The following is a 21,487-nucleotide window of genomic DNA, read 5'->3' as shown; positions in this document are numbered from 1 at the left end:
GGTCCTAGAGAAAGGCAGAGCCTTCTTCCCTGAATTATCTTGTGGAAAATATCACCTGCCAATCTAGAATGGGCTTGATATGAGCAAAAAATAAGCTTCCATCACATGTATATAGGGTGAATTATAACTGCTTGCCTTGGTCTAGATCTCCACCCAGACACCAGCCCAGGGAGAAGTCAAAGGGGAAGGCAAAATAATTGAGAGAATTTTGAACTTTTTTTTGAAGGACAATTTTTATTATTTTTATATACAGAAAACTTGACCCAATTTGGTGACAAGTTCTTTTGCCTTTGCCTTTTCCAGCTTGGTAATGGGAGCCACAGATTTTGGACCCACAATGTTGCCTCCCCAGTGATGGATCTCATCAAATCTGTCATTGTAATTGGTCTCTTGGTAGCTTCCAGCAGCTTTGCCAGAACCCCTTCATTTTCTGAGTTAACTTGTGTGCAGGTGACCTGTGTGGTTCAGCTCCTCTGTGGACCAGATGCCCCAGCCTGGCCTTCCCCTTGAAAATGCAGTAGGAAACCCCTGTCTTAGGACATAGGGCAGGCAAGGAGGCAACTAGCTTGATGGGATCCATGACATGTGCAATCATCACCAGTATGACCTTCTTGTTTTCCACCAAGGTGGTGGCAGTGTTAACCCCCACTCAAAGGACAGTGGCTTCTCAGTAAGGACATTCGCTTTGCCAGGCGGTTTTCTTCACAACCCAGGCCAACAATCTCTGCATTCTGGTCCTTCCTTTCAGGCCAGCTTAAGCAGCTGAGTAGCTCTTTGGTGGTCCAAGGCCTAGGTAAACTACAGTTAACCACAGGAGCACCTCCAGCCGCTTATAAGGGATAGCCCTTTGCCACCGCAACCAGATGTAATGGGGCCAGGTGATAAAGTGAGTGAGGTCCCTTTTGGGCTGGATGCCTTGTCCAGTGCTGAAATTTGGGGACTTTTTCTCAAACAGGGGATTTGCCACTTTCTTGACCTCCTGCTTCTTCATGACAGCCAGTGCTAGGGCCACAGATTTTGAACCTTTTAACTGAGAATAGGTCCTGACTTTTTTGAGTAAATTTCTGAGACAGCAACTCAACAACAAAAACCAAAAACCCAATTAAAAATGTGCAAAGGACTTGAATAGACATTTCTCCAAAGAGAATATACAAATGGCCAATAGCCACATGAAAAGATGCTCAACATCAATAATCTAATTTACAGAAATACAAATCAAAACCACAGTGAGATACCACCTCACACACATTAGGATGCTGTTATCACACAATCAGAAAATAATAAGTATTGAGGAAGATGTGGAAAAATTGGAATCCTGTGTATTGCTGCTGGGAATATAAAATAAAATAGCCTCCATGGAAAGTGGTATGGCAATTTTAAAAATTAAGCATAAAATTTCCATATGGTTCAGTAGTTCCACTTTCACCAAAAGAAGTGAAAAGAGAGAATAGAACAGATATTTGTATACCCACATTCACAGCAGTATTATTCACAATAACCAAAAGGTGGAAGCAACTTGAGTCCATCAACAGAAGAACGAATAAACAAAATGTGGTACATACACACAATGGAATAATATTCAGTATTAAAAAGGAAGGAAATTCTGTCATATGTACAACATGGGTGAAACTTGAAGATATTATGATGAATGAAATAAGCCCATCATAAAAGGACAAATATTGTATGATTCCTCTTATATGATGTTCCTAGAGTAGTCAACCTATGCTGAGACATAGGTAGAATGGTGGTTGCCAGGAGCTACAGGGAGGGGAAAGGAGAGTTAGTGTTTAATGGGTATGGACTTTTTGTTGGGAAAGAGGAAAGAGCTCTGGAGTTGGGTGGTGATGATAGTTGCATAATGATGTGAACGTACTTGATGCCACAGAATTGTACTTACTATGGACTGTGGGAATGTCAAAGTCACTGTCTTGGGGTCACTGTCACCACTGATACATTTAAACCTGTTACATGAATATGATGTGAACTACTTAGAAGAATAATAAACATCCACAGAGATTTAAAAAGAAACAGAAATGTTATAAAATTGTAGTTGTGGTTGTCTCTGGATTGTGAGTGTATAGATGCATTTTTAAAATTTTTTTTATTTTCTAAGACATCCATGATGAGCATGTCTCGATTTCATAACAACTTTAAGTAGCAAAAATGAAATTAAGTTGACCAAGAGTGCTGCTTCTATTACAAGTCAATTTGGAAGATCTGTAGGAAGTATTTCTGTCCCAGAGCATGCAAGAATATGCCCACATCATGTCATGTTAACCCACATGACATGATGTGGGCAGACTAGGCACTGAGGACACAAAGACACACAAGATGCTGTCCCTGTTTTCAGGCGGACAGACCTGCAGACAGAAAACTTCAGCACAGCCCAGGGAGAAGCGGGGGTAACCAGGCACATAGAAAGCTGGAGCATTTGCTCTCCAGCTCAGAGAAGCTCCTTCAGACCAGTGCTTCTCTGATCTAGACTAGGGCATGTGTAACAAACTGCTGGGGGTGCTGGTTCATGGACCACATTTTGAGTAGCCAAGATGTGCACTTGACTGCTCATCTTCTATGTTCAGCCTTCTTTGGTCACTGGGTTTCCTTGGGGATCTCTCATATTGCCCTGTATTTGGACTCTTCTCTCAGCTAGCCCTGTTCCACTGATGACTCAGTTGGTCAGTCTTTCTGGCTTTGATTTCATTTTCTCTCCCAACATGCTGCCTGTTAAGTCACTTCCCTCAGCAAGCGATGGCCTCATTTGTCCTGCCCAGGGTCCCACCCCTCTTACCACCTACACACTTGTTCAGGAGGGAAAATACCAGAGTAGGTACTCACACAGGGTGTGCCCAGAGGACCACAGATCATGCAAAGTAGGTGCCTGGCAACCTGGATGGGCAGAGTCTATTTCCTGGAGGAGGTGTTATTTTATCTACTGCAGGTCTTAGGGAAGAAGAGGCGTGGAGACACGAAATATCATGTGCTGTGGGTCAGCCACAACTGCTGTAGTGCAGTGGGAATACAAAGAGAAAGGGAGGGAGTGTAGGGGTTGAGACTTGGGAGGTAGGACTGGGGTCAAAGGGGCCTCATCAACCATCTGAGGAGCTTAGACTTCCTCCTTTAGATGATGGGGCTGGGGGAAGTCATGGGAAGGTTTTCAGAAGGGTAGGAAAGGGGAAGATGTTTATTTCAGAAAATCATTCTCCCAGTAGTGGAGGATAGGATGGAGAGGAACCCATCTGGAGGCAGGTAGGCTTGTTAGGAGGCTGGATTTGGTGTGGATAGAAGAGGCTGGAAGAACATGGGAGGTGGGAGCAGCCTCAGGACAAATTGTTTGGGCAATCATTTCACTGCTCTGAGCAAGGTCTCCACTCCTGTGCCATGAGAGTTTGCCCTCCGGTATGCAGTCACTCTTTGAAGGATGCCACTTCATGTAGTGGGTCATAACCTATTGGCAGTTCATAAAATCAACACATTAGGTTTCATTTATATAAAATAGAGTAGGCCAGGAAATCTGAAAGTGGATGAGATGTAGGGTATTGTTTTTTGTTTCACATACACACATACACGCACACACACTCACACTTTTAAAGTTTGCAAGCGTCTGCTCTAGAGCTACTGTCTACCAATAAAATCAACAGTGGAAGGGTGCCTGGGTGGCTCATTTGGTTGGGTGTCTGCCTTCAGCTCAGTTCATGATCTCAGGGTCCTGGGATCAAGTCCCGCATCAGGCTCTCTGCTCAGTGGAGACTCTGCTTCTCCCTCTCCCTCTGTGATCTCTCTTGCTCTCTCTCTCTCAAATAAATAAATAAAATCTAAAAAAAAGAAAGAGTGGAGAACACCACCATATATTGGGTCTGTTGGCAGCCCCTCCCCCTGGTCCAGTACAAGAGGTGGTGAGTGCACAGTGACTTCTATAAGCACAAGGGTAAGAGTGTCTGTACTGGAGAAAGGTACACTCAGGGTAGAGACTCCCAAAGGGTCAAAGAGTTGACAGTGGTGGTCCCTGCTGCTGCCTTGTTACATCTAACATGCCTGCCAGCCCTGCAGAGCCAATCAGGCACAGAAAGAGTGCTAATTAACTTGGTGTGTTTTCTGTTTCTTCTGGTCTTTTCCTGGGCACTGTGCGGCAAGAACCCATGTATAAGACATGACTTAACTAATTTTTTAAGAGGCTGTTTACAACTAAGGATTTTGATAGAGGGCCATTCCACTGAAATTTATGTTTGCAATTAAGTGACACATGCGTGCATGTGTGTGTGTGTGTGTGTGTGTTTGCCTTTTAGAGGAAATTACTAAGGACACACATGGAGATAGCTACTAATGTGGTAGAGAAGTGGAGCAGACTGGAGCCAACAGATAAGGAGTCTGTGAGCACAGCAGAGAAACTTCTCACTGAGAACATCCTCTTCTAGTTTCCACAACTGGAAAACCTGCCAAGAGCCCCTTAGGTATTTCCAAGCTCCTGAGAGCTGCCTAGAGAGCCAGCTCCCACCATACACCAACAACACAACAGTGTACGAAAGGGCTTCTAGTCACCCTGCCTCCCTTGGAGAAAAAGCACATGGGAGTGGGGGGCGGTGTCCACACAGAAAGCAGAAAGGTCACTCCTGTTGACACCACTTTCTGGCTGGGTGACTTTGAGATAGTTACTTCACTTCTCTGAGCCTTGGGTTTCTCATCTTTAATTGTGGGTAATTATAACTGCCCTACCCACCTCTCAGGGTTGTTGTGAAAGAGTACTGCAATGGTAAATCACAATAGCAGTGGAAGCTTTTTATTATTATTATTAATGCTAATAACAACCTTCGGAGACAGGCAGGGCACAAAGTCATTTTATAAATGAAGAGAAAGGCTCAGTGATATTGAAGTGATTCATTCAGTGTCACAAAAGCCTGGGAAGGAACAAAACTAGAACCCAGGTCTTCTGATACTTGGTTCAATGCTATCTTCCCTATAATATAACCAAAGGACATATAATTTAGTTGACCTTCAACTGACATTTTACTCATGGTTGATAATGTAAATGTAACCAAGACCTATGATGATTATATCTTTTTTTCTGTCCTAAACCCTGATATAAGACTTGGAGCAAGGTACTTAAATTCCTCCTATAATAGTTTTTCCATAAAGCTATGTATAATCGTGTTCCTTATATTATAGCACAATGCCCAGGAGAAGATGACCAGAAGAAACAGAAAATTGACAAACAAAATGATGTAATGGGTAGGAGTCATTAATTATCTTACTATTAATTAATTTTGTAAACTTCTTTTTGACAGGTATTTCTAAAGTCCATGGAAAATGTGATGTCATGATTATCTGTCTATCTATCATCTATCTATCTATCCATCCATCCATCCAACCATCCAACTAGTCGAATTTTGATCCAACTCATGCTGAGTGAGAAAAGGTCTGTGGTTTATGGACTTCCTCTTCAGCTGGACCAACAGGGATTAGTCATTTATCTGGGCATAATGTCTGGTACATAGTAGGTTCTCAATAACTATTTAATGAATAAATGAATTATTTACTTGAGCTGGGTCTTGTTAGCCTCAAAGGCATCAAAAAAATATGGATGTAAAGCTAGAAGTCAGAGGCCTTGATTTGACTCCTGGCTCTGCCATTTATTAGCTGTGAGATCCTGGTATCGTCCTGGTTTCATCATTCAGTCTCTCTAAGCTTCCAGTTCTTCTATGAAAGGAAAGGGTTGTACTAGATCAGAGATGGCAGATAGGTTTCTATTCAAATGCCAGTTGCTGTCAGCTGATGGTGGCTGCTGGAGGTGCTGGTTGAGAAGGATTCTGAGGCTGTGGTCAGGCTCCAGAGACAGGTGTCCAGATGAGATAAAGTGTCTACCTGAGGGCTGCATGCAGGGGGGTGCAGATGAGCATGTCGGGCATTTGCCCTCACTGCACAGAGTCATCTCTAAGACCTTTTAGTTTTATGAATCTATAACCAAGAAGGGTACTTGGATTTGGTAGAAACTGAATTTTAGAATTAACTTAGGTAGCTCTGTATAATTTCCCTGGTTTATGTCAGAAAGGTTTTCCTGGTGTCCTGCAATGCAAGAATAAAGAATTAGAGAACTGTATATTGGGGTGTAACCAGGGTTTACAGGTGAAGAAAACTCTCTGGAAGTTCCCCCAACATCTCTAGGAAGTAAAGGGAGTGTGTTACTTGGCACAGTTTTATTTCTCCCATTTTTATAAAGATAGAATCTGAGTCACGAAAGGTAGAATTATCTGCCTTAGGTCATTTGTAGTTGTAGGCATATATTTAAGTCATGTAACTCACTCATGCTTTTTTTCCTGGCAAAACAAGTCCTAGCTAATTCAGTGCACTGCCGAGCCCTGCCTCTGTAACTCACATGCTTATTCTCCTCCATCCCTTGTGAACCCTTCACCCTGGTGGTGGTGATGGGTTTGCTGTCACTCCCCTGGAAGGCCTTGTTTACTCCCTGCCACCACCATGCCTCTCACCCTGGGGAAACTCGTTTCCGTAGGAGCCTTAGCAGATCAAACCCAACAACCTCCTGACTCTCTCCACTCAGTGTTCCTTTACGCATAATAGATGTTTCCTCATAACAGAGGAAACATCTATTAAGTATGCTAATAAGTAATTATTAGCCACTTTAAATGTCAAACCAACGCTATGGTCCCAGGAAGTGATTTGTCACCTGGAACAGAACCACACTTTAGAAGTCACAAATGCTTTAAGACAGCATTCCAGAAGCAGCGACATTCCACAGTCGAAAACATATTAGGCTTAGATCTGCATTTCAATCTTGGTGTTACTATTTATTATCTATATGACTTGGTTTCCTCAGGAGTAAAATGGAGACAATAAGGACAGTTGTGAGAAAGGAAGGACAGAATTATACAAAGTACCTGCTATAGTGCCTGTACCATAGGGATCCACATCACAGGGATGCAGTGAGTGCTTGTTTCCTCTTTTGTTACAAAAAGAAAATCATGTCATAAAGTAGTACTTCAAAATGTCACACACTAAAAAAACCAAAGTGAAAAATACTCAGAGCACTCATGATTTTGTGTGTGTGTAGGGCTGTTTATGGTTAGCATTTCAAGCTGTAGTGATAAACAAGCCTCCAGAGCCCTTTGCATCTGGCCAGGACACCAGGGAGAAGGGCAAAAGGGCAACTGCTACACAGGAAAACCCATTCTAAATAAGCCATCATAAATCATATGGTAAACAGTGCAGACCACAGTGGCGCTAGAAGGTCTTTTAACTGCTTAAATGCTGCACTGAGGTGTCATCAAGGGAAAGCACGCAATGTTGTTTCCGGAAACAGGAAGACAGAATGGAGCCCTTGGGTTGGGGTGGCCACCTGAGTCCAGCAAAAGGGCAGTCCTGAAGAGTCAGGCTGCCTTTCTGCTGCAGGCCTGTCTGTCCTGGTTCAGGGATGAGGGCCAGCTGTCCTGGGAGTGGGTTTGGTTGACTCAGAGGTGTTCCTCGAGCGTGCATCCCTGCTACCTGCCTCTGCTCTCATTTCTGCAGGGCGCTTCTAGTCCTTTAGTCCTCTTTTGAAGATGAGGAAGCTAAAGGGTCAGAAGCTAAGGTCAGAATCCTTATGTCCCGATTATACTTGCTTTGTTCTCAAAAGCTGATCATCTAACTGAAAGAGATGAATGAAGCTCATCAGGCAACAGACAAAATCATTTCTTTGTTTAAGAAAGAATGTAACGGGTGATCACACCGACCAGGGTGCTGTGGGCAGGTGCTATGGCTCAATGATGGAAATTGGGTTGGTGTTCTCTGGAGAGCAGTTTGGTATGTCCATTAAGAATGTAACATCTTCTCACCCTTTGACTCAGTGAGTCCACATTCTGAATCTATCATAGGAAATAACAGAACTTTTGACAAAGATTTTACAGAAAGAACTCATCGTGGTAGTATTCTTTTCTTGTTTATATCAGTGGGTCTCACTGGAGGGGCCATGTGCCCCCCAACCACCAAAAGGTCTGAGAGAGCAAAGTATTCCAGTGCCCTAGTCTTTGCATAGGACTCCAGGGAGAGATGGCTCACAGTGACACTAGGCAGATTTCTGAGACCCCTCCAAGAGGCCTTGGCACCATTTCTGCTGTGTTTCTGGAGGACTCAGAGAGTGGGTGAAAGTGATTCATGTGTGTAGACCCCATAAATGGTCAATTGGGTCCTTTCTGAAGGTTTATTAGGATTCTAGTGCAAGTCTGGGCAGGGGCATTGGATGGATGACTGTAGAAATGGTAAGAAGAACTAGATCCTCAACTTTTCCTGCTCGAGGTGCCTCCCCAGACAAGTCTGCCCGGCATGCCTGGCTTTCACCCTCACCTTCAACTTGCAGTTAATCTGGACTTGTGGGAGCAGCTGTGTCATCACTGGGCAGTGAGGGCAAGAAGCCCAGACTACAGGTCAGCAGGTGTGCATTTGACTCCTTACCTGTGATCCAGGTGTGCTATTTAAGGGCTCTGAGTCTCAGAAGTAATAACAGTTTAATGAAGAGGACCAGCTTTCATTTATTCTTTCAGCAAGAATTTGGGTGCATTCTCTGTATGAGGCGTCTGTGGGGATGAGGGTATGGAGCAAAATACAAGTTGGTCTCCGCTCTCAAAAGGCTTTAAGTTGAATGGGACAGGGTCATGACTCAGGCAATTTCATTCATGATACACACTCTGACAGGTGGGGACAACGGGAGTGCAGAAGAGAGGTGTTTAAACCAGGCCAGAGCGGGGGATGGAGGTGGGGGGAGAGTAGAAGTTGCAGGTGGGGGGATGAGAGGGGAGGTGGGGACAAGTCAGAGGCAGCCAAAGGAGAAGATCCAGGAGAGGTGACAGCCTGTGCTCTAATGCCGTGGTGAGCACTGGGGAGAGAGCAGCCAAGGACACCACGTGTGCCACTGGAGAGGATGGCCTCCAGATCTCTCAAGTCCCTGCTTCCACCTCTCTAGAACTCCCCCTGGTACCCCCTACACCGCCAAAAGCACCGACAAGTGTAGATATGATATGACGACTGATACTATTGTACAAACATCTGAACAGAAGTTCCCATTGTTGGGTGATGTCCCATGTCTAAGAACACTTTTCCGGAGACTCAAACAAGTCACTTGGGGTAGCAACATAAGAGAGAAAGAAGCAAAAAATGTTTCCTGAGCTGAGTTCCTGGCACAGGAATAGATTTGAACCTGCTGTGTCCTAGTACCAGCCAGGAGCAGGGATGTCTTGAGTGGAGATCATCAGCCCTGGGCAGCCCACTGGAATCCCATGGAAAGGGAGTGCATCTTGGGAGAGAGGAGCCCAGGCTTCTCTCCACCATCCCTGCTTGCCTTGGAGCTTTCTTTTCTCCTCCTGGCTCCTTTTTTAAAATGTGGTAAAATATACACAACATAAGAGTTCCCATCCTCACTATCTTAAGTCTACCTTCTAGCGGCATGAAGCATGCTCAATTGTTGTGCGGCCCTTACCTCCATCCATCTTCAGGACTCTTTTGTCATCTTCTTTTTTTTTTTTAAGTATTTATTTATTTATTTATTTGACAGAGAGAGAGAGTAAGCACAAGCAGGGGCAGTAGCAGAGGGAGAGTGAGAAGCAGACTCCCCGCTGAGCAGGGAGCCCAATGTGGGGCTCGATTCCAGGACCCTGGGATCATGACCTGAGCCGAAGGCAGATGCTTAGCTGACTGAGCTGATGCTGAGCCAGGAAGAGTTTTTTAAAAGAAGATTACAGAGGCACCAGGGTGGCTCAGTCGGTTAAGCATCTGCCTTCAGCTCAGGTCATGATCCCAGGGTCCTGGAATCGAGCCCCACATTGGGCTCCCTGCTCAGCGGGGAGTCTGCTTCTCACTCTCCCTCTGCTTCCTGCTCCCCTGCCTGTGCTCTCATTCTCTATCAAATTAAATAAATAAAAAAAATATATATAAAAGCTCTTCCTGTCTTTTTCTTCCTCCTTTCTAGGCACTCAACTAACCATAATGGAATTTATTTATAATTGGATTGTTGAATGTACAATCCTTCATTTTGAAATATTTCAAAAGCCCACCGTGAATTCATTGTAAGTTGCTCTTTTTTTTACCTACTTTTATTTATTTTATTTTTTTAAATTTTATTCTTATGTTAATCCCCATACATTACATCATTAGTTTTAGATGAAGTGTTCCATGATTCATTGTTTGTGCACAACACCCAGTGCTCCATGCAGAATGTGCCCTCCTCAATACCCACCACCAGGCTAACCCATCCTCCCACCCCCCTCCCCTCTAGAACCCTCAGTTTGTTTTTCAGAGTCTATCGTCTCTCATGGTTCGTCTACCCCTCTGATTTCCCCCGCTTCATTCTTCCCCTCCCACTACCTGCTTCTTCTTCTTCTTTTTTTTTTTTCTTAACATATATTGCATTATTTGTTTCAGAGGTACAGATCTGAGATTCAACAGTCTTGCACAATTCACAGCGCTTACCAGAGCACACACCCTCCCCAGTGTCCATCACCCAGTCACATCCCTCCCACCCCACCCCCCACTCCAACAACACTCAGTTTGTTTCCTGCAATTAAGAATTCCTCATCAAACTCAACACCCAAAGAACAAAGAATCCAATCAAGAAATGGGCAGAAGACATGAACAGACATTTTTCCAAAGAAGACATCCAAATGGCCAACAGACACATGAAAAAGTGCTCAATATCGCTCAGCATCAGGGAAATCCAAATCAAAACCTCAATGAGATACCACCTCACACCAGTCAGAATGGCTAAAATTAACAAGTCAGGAAACGACAGATGTTGGCGGCGATGCGGAGAAAGGGGAACCCTCCTACACTGTTGGTGGGAATGCAAGCTGGTGCAGCCACTCTGGACAACTGTATGGAGGTTCCTCAAAAAGTTGAAAATAGAGCTACCATATGATCCAGCAATTGCACTACTGGGTATTTACCCCAAAGATACAAAAGTAGGGATCCGAAGGGCTACGTGCACCCCGATGTTTATAGCAGCAATGTCCACAATAGCCATACTGTGGAAAGAGCCAAGATGTCCATCGACAGATGACTGGATAAAGAAGATGTGGTATATATATACAATGGAATATTATGCAGCCATCAAAAGGAATGAGATCTTGCCATTTGCAATGACGTGGATGGAACTGGAGGGTATTATGTTGAGTGAAATAAGTCAAACAGAGAAAGACATGTATCATATGATCTCACTGATAAGTTGCTCTTTACTCGCATCAGGTTGTTGGTTGATTCCTTTTCTCCCCTGGAGGAAGGACCAGACTCTCCCCACTGTAAATTCACTGTTAGAGGGCAGACATTCTTCCTCCATACCCCACATACTCCAAAAAGAGTCTTTCAGATAACATAACTGCCATGCAGATGACATAAGATGTCCTCAACAGGACATAAGATTCTTGGGCATATGACATGGTCAGATGGGTCAGCCAATACCCAGAAGACACACTTTACTCCCTCTTACACACTGATGTCCCCTGGCCGTGAGAGACCACTGTGCTTGTGGACATACTCACAGATGGATTTGCCACCTGTGCAAGGCATTGACTTGAGTTGAACATTTGACAAGCCATTTGGGTGAATTGTTTTCCAAATCATGAGGCAGTTATTCCAATACTGCTTACTGTATAATTGCATTATAATAACTGAATTACCATATATACCTAATTTCCCCCCCAAATTTCTTATTCTAGTCTGTTGATCTAGCTTATTTCTATATGAGCATCATCTGCTTTATTATTAAAGTTTTAAAATATGATTGAAAAAGGGCATCTGGGTGGCTCAGTCGTTAAGCGTCTGCCTTCGGCTCAGGTCATGATCCCAGGGTCCTGGGATCGAGTCCTGCATCGGGCTCCCTGCTCGTCAGCAGGCCTGCTTCTTCCTCTCCCACTCCCCCTGCTTGTGTTCCTGCTCTCACTGTGTCTCTCTCTGTCAAATAAATAAATAAAATCTTTAAAAAAAATAAATAAAATAAAATAAAATATGATTGAAATGTGATTTTTCATTTAAAACTTTGGCTTGAATATTCTTGTATTTACTCATACAGATGGAATTAAATCTGGAATCACATTACAAAAGCATCCTATTGGGATTTTGATTGGGATCACATTAAACATTTTATAATTTTCTTTGGAATGTTTATATTTTTACAAAATTATGTTTTTTCAACTAGGAACATGAAATATGTCTTTCCATTTATTAAGGTCTTCTTAAGATTGATCAAGATAGACATGACTTTTAGAATCTAGTGAGAAGTCTGAAAATTTTTAAAAGAATTTTAATAAAATGTGATGAGTGTTGATAGGGGAAGTATTACAATGTCCAGAGGACTTTGCAGACCAGATCACCAAATCATTTGTATGCTCATGAATAATACATCATTAAGCATGCTCACTCACGCTTACACACCCACACACACTCATTCACACGCTCACATACATCACACTGTTACCTGCCTTGTGCCTCTGCATGTCCTATTTCCTCTACCGGGAACATGGCCTCTCATCCTCTAATCCCCTTCCTTGCCCCTATGTTGTCTTCAGGGTGATTTTTTTGTCCTTTAAAAACCTAACTGGTGTCATCCATCACTTTGATGTTTCTCTTATTCCCCTGCACCCAGTTCACCCAGGGCTCATGTCTATTTCTGTACTTCATGGCACGCACTTTGGATTCCAACCCCGTTCTGACCCCACTGCTGTCTGTGAGCTCTTTGAGAGATGCCCACTGCATGGCACATTCCTGATGCCTGTGTGAATGTTTGGTGTCCTGGGCTAGAGGATTTAGGAGTAACTTTTAAGAAGGTTACCACTTCAAGCGTTTTCTTATTGTTCCCCACATCTTCCTTACTAGTGAAAGCTCCATGTTCCATAAGCTCAGGGGTCAGCAAATACTTCATTTCCACCGGCCAGTGTTGTCCTTGGCAGAGGATGGAGGAGTCAGCAGTCCTGGGTGGAGAAATGGGGAACGAGCGTCTGTGGAAGGCCCAGTGACAGAGGGTCTCTAGAGCAGATGTATTTCAAAACACTCCAGGCTCAGAAACTCCATGCTCTGCTTTACTTCCAGAACCGCTCCCTTCACAAAACTCTGCTTAAAACAATAACAGCAAAAAGGGGCTTGCCCTGCCTCCCTTCATTGAACCTCTCCTCTCCACAGGTGCACAGCAAGGGCCTTTTGTCTCTGATGGGACAGGCCCAGGCTGCAGTGAGAAAGACACGCACTGTGGGCCCATCCAAATATTAGCTGTGGACACTTTCCTACTTTGAAAACATGAGATACTCTGCACTTAGAGCCTTGCCTTCCAGAGAACACAATCACTTCTGTTTTTCTTTTTCCAGTGGATTGAGGCTTAACACTGGCAGTAACTTTATCTTCACATTGCCCAAGGTTGGGAAAGTCAGGGCTTAAGCCTGCTGATCTTTGGGCAATGTCTGTTTTCCATTGATCTTCTCTGCCCGGGCGCCCAGGAGCAGGAGATAAAACAGAGAAACAGAATACCCTGAGGGTCCACAGGGACCCCTGGAATGCTGATGAACTTCATCACATCTTCAGGGGAACTTACCCTAAACTGACGTTAAATAAATTTTACTTCCTATACCTGATATTAAGATGGTTCCAAGATGCCATTATAATCTGTAACCAAGGGGCGCCTGGGTGGCTCAGATGGTTAAGCGTCTGCCTTTGGCTCAGGTCACGATCCCGGGGTCCTGGGATCGAGTCCCGCATCGGGCTCCCTGCTAGGCGGGGAGCCTGCTTCTCCCTCTGCCTCTGCCTCTGCTTCTCTCTCTCTCTCTGACTCTCATGAATAAATGAATAAAACATTTAAAAAAATAATAATAATCTGTAACCAAAATCAATATTTTTCATGTCATTATCTGATCATACAAGTAAGGTCAATTTTAAAATGTTGCACAATGGGGCAACATTGAGTCATGGCTTTCAAAAAAAAACTAGATCCAATTGAAACTAGGCTGTGGCCTGTCTGGTTTGATTGTCATTTTCTCAGGGTAGATTTTAAAGCTAAATTGACAATATGTCAAGAAAAGTTAGGCTCACTTTCAATTCAGTATGTAGTCTTAATTGAACATTATTCCTAATAATTGACACTGTTGTGGCCTGAGGTCACAGGGGAAGCAGGTATGGTAGGCTCCTGTCAGTACTAGCCATGAACTCGGGCTTGAACCAAAGTGAATCTGGAGTGCTTTTTCCCACTAGAACAGTGAATTGAGAAATTATATTTTGAGTTGTTTTAAAAAACTGCTATCATCTAAAAGTGAAACAACCCAAATGGTCATCAACTGATGAATGAACAAATAAAATGTGAAATATTTATACAATAGCATATTATTTGGCTGTAAAAGGGCATGTAGTATTGAGACATGCTACAGCATGAGTGAACCTTGAAAAATTATGCTAAGTGAAAAGAAGTCAGGCACAAAAGGCCACACATTTTTTATTCCATTTATATGCAATGTCCAGAAGAGGCAAATCCATAGAGACAGAAAGTAAATTAGTGCTTGCTAGGGCAAGGAGCAGGGAGAATGGGGAGTGGCTGCTAATGGCTATGGGGTTTCTTTATGGAGTAATAGAGATGTTCTAAAATTTATTATGGTCATGGTTACACTACTCTGTGAATATATTAAGAATCACTGAAGTTTACACTTTAAATGAGTGAATTGTATAGTATATGAACTATATCTCAATAAAGCTTAAAAAAGAAAAACTAGATAGTTTTGTTATATATATATATATAGACCCATTTAAAACAATCCCATTCAGTGCTTCAAGGGGCACCTTTTTAAGTCACCTCTTAGTTTTAGAAAAGTAAATATCTTACATTATATATCAGACTTACTGACTTGGTCAGAAGTGGGGGTGTTAGACATGGTCAAGGGTGTGGGGTTCCAGAACTTCACACCATTCTATTCCTGTCTTCAGGGAGCCAAATGGGCATGAGAGAGAATGGCCAATGGCCTCACACCAAGCGTTAAGGATGCCCTCACCTCAGTTGATTCATGTCCAACCCATAGCCAATTGGGGTACACCAGGAATAGTTGACATTCTGAGCTATAACAGGCTCTTGAATGCATGCAGCTTAAGGTGGTTCCAAGATGCAACTACATTCTGTAGCCAAAATCAGAAAAACAATCCTCAGAAAAGCCAATGTACCCAAACACAGCAATTCTCCTCTAAGACTGGGAATCTGGTGGAAACAAAGAGAATTTTAATTTCATGCTGAGAGTCACTAAAGGCCATTAACATTGCCTGCTTTATGAATGACCACTTCAGACCTGGCCTTTCCTCCCAATTCCAAGACTTCCATCCCTGCCTCTACTCTTGGCGAATGACCTTAACTTGCATTTGTTGACTGGAACTCCCTGTTTCTCTACCTCCAATCTGTCCGTTCCCCTGTGTTACCCCTACTCTTCATTCTTCCTGTTATGGTGGGTGGGATGTCATGGCTCTAGTCAGAGAATCCATCCCTCCCACATTCTCAAGAGACTTACACTTGCAGTAAACTTACCCCTCTCTTTTTGCATTGTAAGATTCTATCTCCTCTGGATTATCCCCAGTAGTACATAAATATGCTCTGGAATATAGTACTTCCTTTAGTTTTAAACTCTTCCTTGATTCTAATCCTTTATCTTCTCTATCTTATTTCTCTGATCCCTTCACAGATAGTCTAAAAAGAATGGCCTGTAATCACTGCCTCCACTTCTTCTCCTCCCATTCTTGCCACATCCAGTCATGACTTCTCTGTCTTCATTTTATTTGACCTCTAAGTAGTATTTGGCACAGTTGGCCACTCCCTCTTTCTTGATACACTCTTTTCTTTTTGTTTCTGTGACATTACACGTTCCTGGTTTTCTTTTCTTTCTATTTACCACTCCTTCTTGGCCTCTTTTGCTTTCATCCCTTTCCAGGCCTGACCTCTAAATGCTGGAGTACCCCTGGGTTTGGTCCTGGGACCTCTCTAAGGCTTCATGATTTATACTCATTTTACTAATTTGGATGGGGCTGGGAAGTAGGTGAAGCTTCTTGGTATCTAGGGGCTTAAGTTTTAATGCTCATTATAGGAACAGGCTAAGAGGCAGTGACCCAAATAAGACAGAATGTTAAAATCTTATGCAGGTAAACCTGAGAATGTTCCAAGGGCTGTATCTTCAGTGAAAAAGCTGATCAGAAAAATACACAAAGGAAGATGATAATGGAGCTGGGAAATGGAAAGACTTCAAAATAAGTGTGTTTAAAATGATTGAGAATGTAAATAAAGAAGTTGAAATTCTGGAATGATAGTCAATTGAACTGAAAAGGAAAGAGTAATATGCTTCAGCAAGCAATAGTGAACAAAGAAGAGATAAAGTTTGAGTAAATATAAATAAATGATAGAAAATAACAACAGTTTTTAATCAGGGGTGAAACCAAGGTGAAGCTAACAAACTGGACAAAAACAAGATAAAATAGGGTAATTGAATAAAAGTACTCTAAGTCACAATTTAATTTCTTTAGTAATATTGATTATGGTCAGATTTGGTTGCTCAAAATTTCATGTTTAAATTTAAGGGTAACAATTTGCCTTCTACCATATACAAAAAATAACTTAAAATTGATCAAAGATCTAAATGTAAGAGCTAAAACTATAAAATTCTTATAAGGAAATATTCATGATGTTGGATTTGACAATGATTGGATATAAGACCAAAAGCACAGGTAACAAGAGAAAAAATTAGATTAATTGTACTTCATCAAAATTAAAACCTTTATACATCAAAGAATACTATCAAAAGAGTGAAAGACAACCTGCAGAATGGGAGAAAACATTTTCAAATCATATATCTGATAAGGGATTAATATCTAGGATATATAAAGAACATACAACTCAACAATAAAAAAAAATCCAATTTAAAAATGGACAAAGAACTTGAATAGACATTTCTCCAAAGAATATATATACAAATGGCCAATAAGCACATGAAAAGATGCTCAATATCATTAGCCATTAGGGAAATGCAAATCAAAACTGCAATGAGTTATCACTTCACATCCATTAGACTGGATGTTACCCATAAAAGAAAAAAAAAAAAACAAAAAACAGAAAATTGCAAGTGTTGGTGAGGATGTGGGGAAATTGGAACCTTTGTCCATTGTTGGTAGGAATGTGATATGGGGCAGCTACTGCAAAAAAAAAAAAAAAAAAAGTTTGATGATACCTCAAAAAATTAAAAATAGAATCACCATATGATCCATCAATTCCACTCTAGGTGTACCCAAAAGAATTGAACAGATTCTTGTATGCCAATGTTTATTGAAGCACTATTCATAATAGCTGAAAGGTGGAAATAACCCAAATGTCCATCAACAGATGAATGAATAAGCAAAATGTGGTATATGCATATTCGGTTATAAAAAGGAATGAAACTCTGATATATATTCCAACATGGATGAACCTTGAAAACAGTATGTTAAGTTAAATATGCCAGAGAGAAAAAGACAAATATTGTATGATCCCACTTATATGAGGTACTTGAATCATTAAATTCATAAAGACATAAAATAGAATAGTGGTTACCAGGAACTGGAGGGTGAGGGAATTGGGGCATCATTATTTAAGGGTACAGAGTTTCTGTTTAGGATTATAAAGAAGTTCTGGAAATAGAGGAGATGTTTGCACAACAATGTGATTGTACTTAATGCCACTGAACTGTACACTTAAAAATGGTTAAAATGGTAAATTTATGTCTTGGATGTTTTACCACGATAAAAAAATCACAGAAAAATTTAAGAGTAATCATTGAAAACATAAAATATATGATTTTCAAACTAAAGGGGAAAAGGAGGGGAATAAAATGATCCCTACAGAATAAAGGAAAAAGAGAAAAAGCTCAGTAAAAAGAGCTCAAAATAAGAATGTATCAGCAATAGTAATAAATATAAATGGACTAAACTCACCAGTCAAAAAACAGAGATTCTAAGTCTGTACACTTACCAAATGTATTCCAGTCATTTTCATATTTATGTCTCTAGCCCTGATCGCAACATTGTGTAATAGATTTCTATATCCAGGTTCCTACTTAAACATTTTCTTTTGGAAGAATAATAGGCATCTCAAACTTAAACAGAAGTGTTCATTCCTCCCCTAAACATGTTCCTGAGTTTTTCTCCATCTCATTCTTCCTCATCTGAGTAAATTACTTTCACCATCCACTCAGTTACTCAAGCCAAAAACCAGAGTCCTCCTTGGTTCTTCTCATTTTTTCACCATTCCTCCACATCCAGTCCATCAGTGAGTCCTGTCATTTTATCTCCAAACCACCTTATAAATCTGTTTCTCTCCAGCTCCATTGCTACCATCTAAGCCCAATCCAAACCCTCCACAATTTCTCTGATTCCTCTGAAGATCTCCTGATGTCTCTCTCCTACTTCTTTATAAACTATTCTCTACACAGAAGACAGAGTGATTTTAATTACAAGATATTCTATATTATCAATGTTATATACATTATATTTTATAGTTTATAAACTACAATAATAAAATAACACTTTGAACCTATCAGCCAACTGAAGAATTAGCAGACTGTTCTTACAAAAATTAAATCTGATTATGTTACTTTCTGCTTAAAATCTCTAATGGTTTCCCATTACACTTGGAACACAATCCTGACTCCTACCTCTCTGAACTCCCTTTGTACTCTCCTCTCCCTGCCTGCCTGTTTCAATCACATTGACCTTCTTTCTGTTTCTAGACTATGGCCCAGTGATGCCACTGCTCTACATCTTTAGAGGGTTGGGCTCTTTGTGTCATTCATATCTCAGTTCAGATCTTACCTTCCCAAAGAGGCCTGCTCTGACCACCTTATCTAAGTAGCATTTCCACTTGTTATCATGATTCTTGTTTCATTTTCTTCAGAGCACTTTTCACTATTCAAAGTTACCTAATTCATTTTGTTGTTTATTTTCTGTCTCCCTTCTGTAAGATCCATGAAAACAGAGATCTTATTTGACTTGTTATTTCCAGGTGTGTCCCTAGTGCCTGAGACATAGTAGGTGCTCAATAAACATTAGGTGAATAAACAAACACACATGAAGTAAGTTGTAAATTATGAACTGTGGTTAACACTCCCTTGTTAGATTTTTTCTTTGAGCTCTTTGTTGTCAAGGCCACATTATTCTCTTATGAATATTTTATCACAGTGATTAATCCTAGAAACTGTGAAAACCTTACAGCCAGTATACTGTTCCAGCATCCCTAAATCTAGCTTGGCTTGGAGAACTGGAGAAAACTTCAGGTTTGCAACTGAAACCTAAGAGTCTCACTCTAGAGGGAAGTAAGTATGGTCCATACTCTTAAGAGTGCTAGAAAATTGGCCCAGTCCTGAGTATTTTCCTTGATTCCTTTAATGAATTTAACCAGATTGTAAAATTCTAGATAATTTTGTGTGCTTTCCTGTGGGTATCAATAAAGCATACATCACCTTCCTACTTCCATACTTGCATAAACTATAGGTAGTTTTAGATCATAAAGAAATTTCATAGTGCCCAACCGTGTCTAATAATCCTCTTCAATGGCCTGGAGTTCCATGCCTCTTCCATAAATTCAGTTCTATATTGAGCACCTGCCAAATGCAAACACTGCACTCTGTGCTGGAAATAATATTGAGCCATGGTTCTCAAACTTTAATGTACATAACAATTACCTGTAGTATTGGTTAAAAATGCCAACTTCTGATACCTAGTCCCAGGTTAGTGGATTTCAGGGGGGGCCCAGGATTTGCACTATTTAATTCATACTACATCTAATTCAGAGGTCTGCCAACTACACTCAGATGCCCAAAGAGAATTTGCTTGTACTTCTAAGTGTATGGGAAATACAGCTCTTTCTTCTGGGGTCCTATCCAAGTGCACATCACTACCACCAAAGCCAAACTCTTACAGAAAGACTGGTCCCTCCAGCTTGTCTATATGGTGGGTGTCATGTTTCTTTCTGAGGATCTTTGTTTACAAAAAGATTCCATCCTACACAGCTAATTATTACTTTAAAAAAATTAAATCACTACATCTTGTCAGAAGTTACCATTTTTTAATTAACAGACTTTATTTTAAAGCACTTTTAGGTTTATAGAAAAATTGAGAAGATATGGAGCTCCCCCATACCCCTTCCTCTCCTGCACATGCTTTCACCTTCACATCTTGCATTAGTGTGGTAACTTTGTTATGACTGATAAGCTTATATTGCTACCTTATTATTCATTAAAGTCCACAGTTTACACTAGGGTGCTCTCTTTGGGCTGTGCATTCTGTGGGTTTTGACAAATGTATAATGACTGGCATCCACCATTACTGTATCATACAGAATAGTTTCACTGACCTAAAGATCCCCTGTGCTCCTCCTACTCATTCTTCTCCCCCCGCTCAAGGGCATTTTTAATTTTAACAGATGCCCTTAGGAAATCAAAATTAACTTCATCATTCATTTTCTTATTTGCATAAATATCTTTAGTCTCAAAGCATAAGTTTAGAGTAGTCTTTGAACTTGACATAATTCACTTCTTATTGTATGGCTATCACCACACATAGGTATAAATGACACCTGGAAGTCTTATTTTACTTAGCCCTTGGCTATGGGCTTGGCCACATTCCAGAGCTGCTTTGGCCCCTGCTGTGTGTCTCCCTTGAAATACCTCCAGTCCTCACACATCCATCACAGTCACGCTCCAGGAAAGAAGAGGTTCCACAGTGCTGCAGGCTAAGCTGAGTCTTATTTAAAAAGTCACATTCTCAAAAAATTGTATAACTAGCTATGGTCTGGGGCCCAAGTTAAGGGGGTAGCTATAACTTCTGCAAACACCTAGCTACAAGTAGAAAGGGAAAAGGTCAGAGCCTAAGTGGATGCGGCAGGGGGGAGGGGTGCTCTAGAAGGCCCATGAGAGGCAATAATGGACATACTCTGACAAGGATTTTGCAGGTAGCTTCATTTCATCTGCTGACTCACTGGTTTCTGCTTCTAGTCTTTCCCAATAGGTAATATGCAGGATCCAGCCTCCTCTTACCCATTTCTATATTCAAAACTACAATGGACTGATGAGTTTTCTATGCCTCTGGATAAAGAAAATGACCATATTTGGTTGTGAGATCATTGTGGATATTAACTATCAGCAAGGAAAAAAAAGGTGTGACTTATAAAGTTTCCATTCTCACAAATGTTTTGAAACTTGTGTGTACCTTTAATTTTTTAAACACACACAAAAAGTCTGCATAAAGAATAGTAAATTAACTGGAAGGAACATGAGAATTTTTTCAGAACAATAGTGTTTAGTGTCTATTTCTTTCTATTTGTGTTCTCCACAAGAGCTGAATTATTCTCCATCCCTCAGTATGCGCTCTCTATCTCCCTGCTGAAATGCAACTTTACATTATACATTGCCCAATGAACACCAAGACACTGACAAAGCCTGGCTTCATGTGCTCCCAGGGCCAGATTCCAAGGACTCCCACCTGG

The 21,487-nt window shown here is 41.4% G+C and overlaps 1 pseudogene; it reads right to left on the bottom strand.

The window, feature by feature from the left end:
- Positions 1-243: 243 nt before the first annotated feature.
- LOC118009105 lies at positions 244-5,891 on the bottom strand (annotated as a pseudogene).
- Between the last annotated feature and the right edge of the window lie 15,596 nt (positions 5,892-21,487).

This window comes from Mirounga leonina, unplaced genomic scaffold, assembly GCF_011800145.1.
Source record: "Mirounga leonina isolate KUSES-001 unplaced genomic scaffold, KU_Mleo_1.0 Mir_127, whole genome shotgun sequence".
NCBI lineage: Eukaryota > Metazoa > Chordata > Mammalia > Carnivora > Phocidae > Mirounga > Mirounga leonina.
Note: the sequence above shows the minus strand (reverse complement) of the source record. Positions and strands in the feature narration are given on the sequence as shown.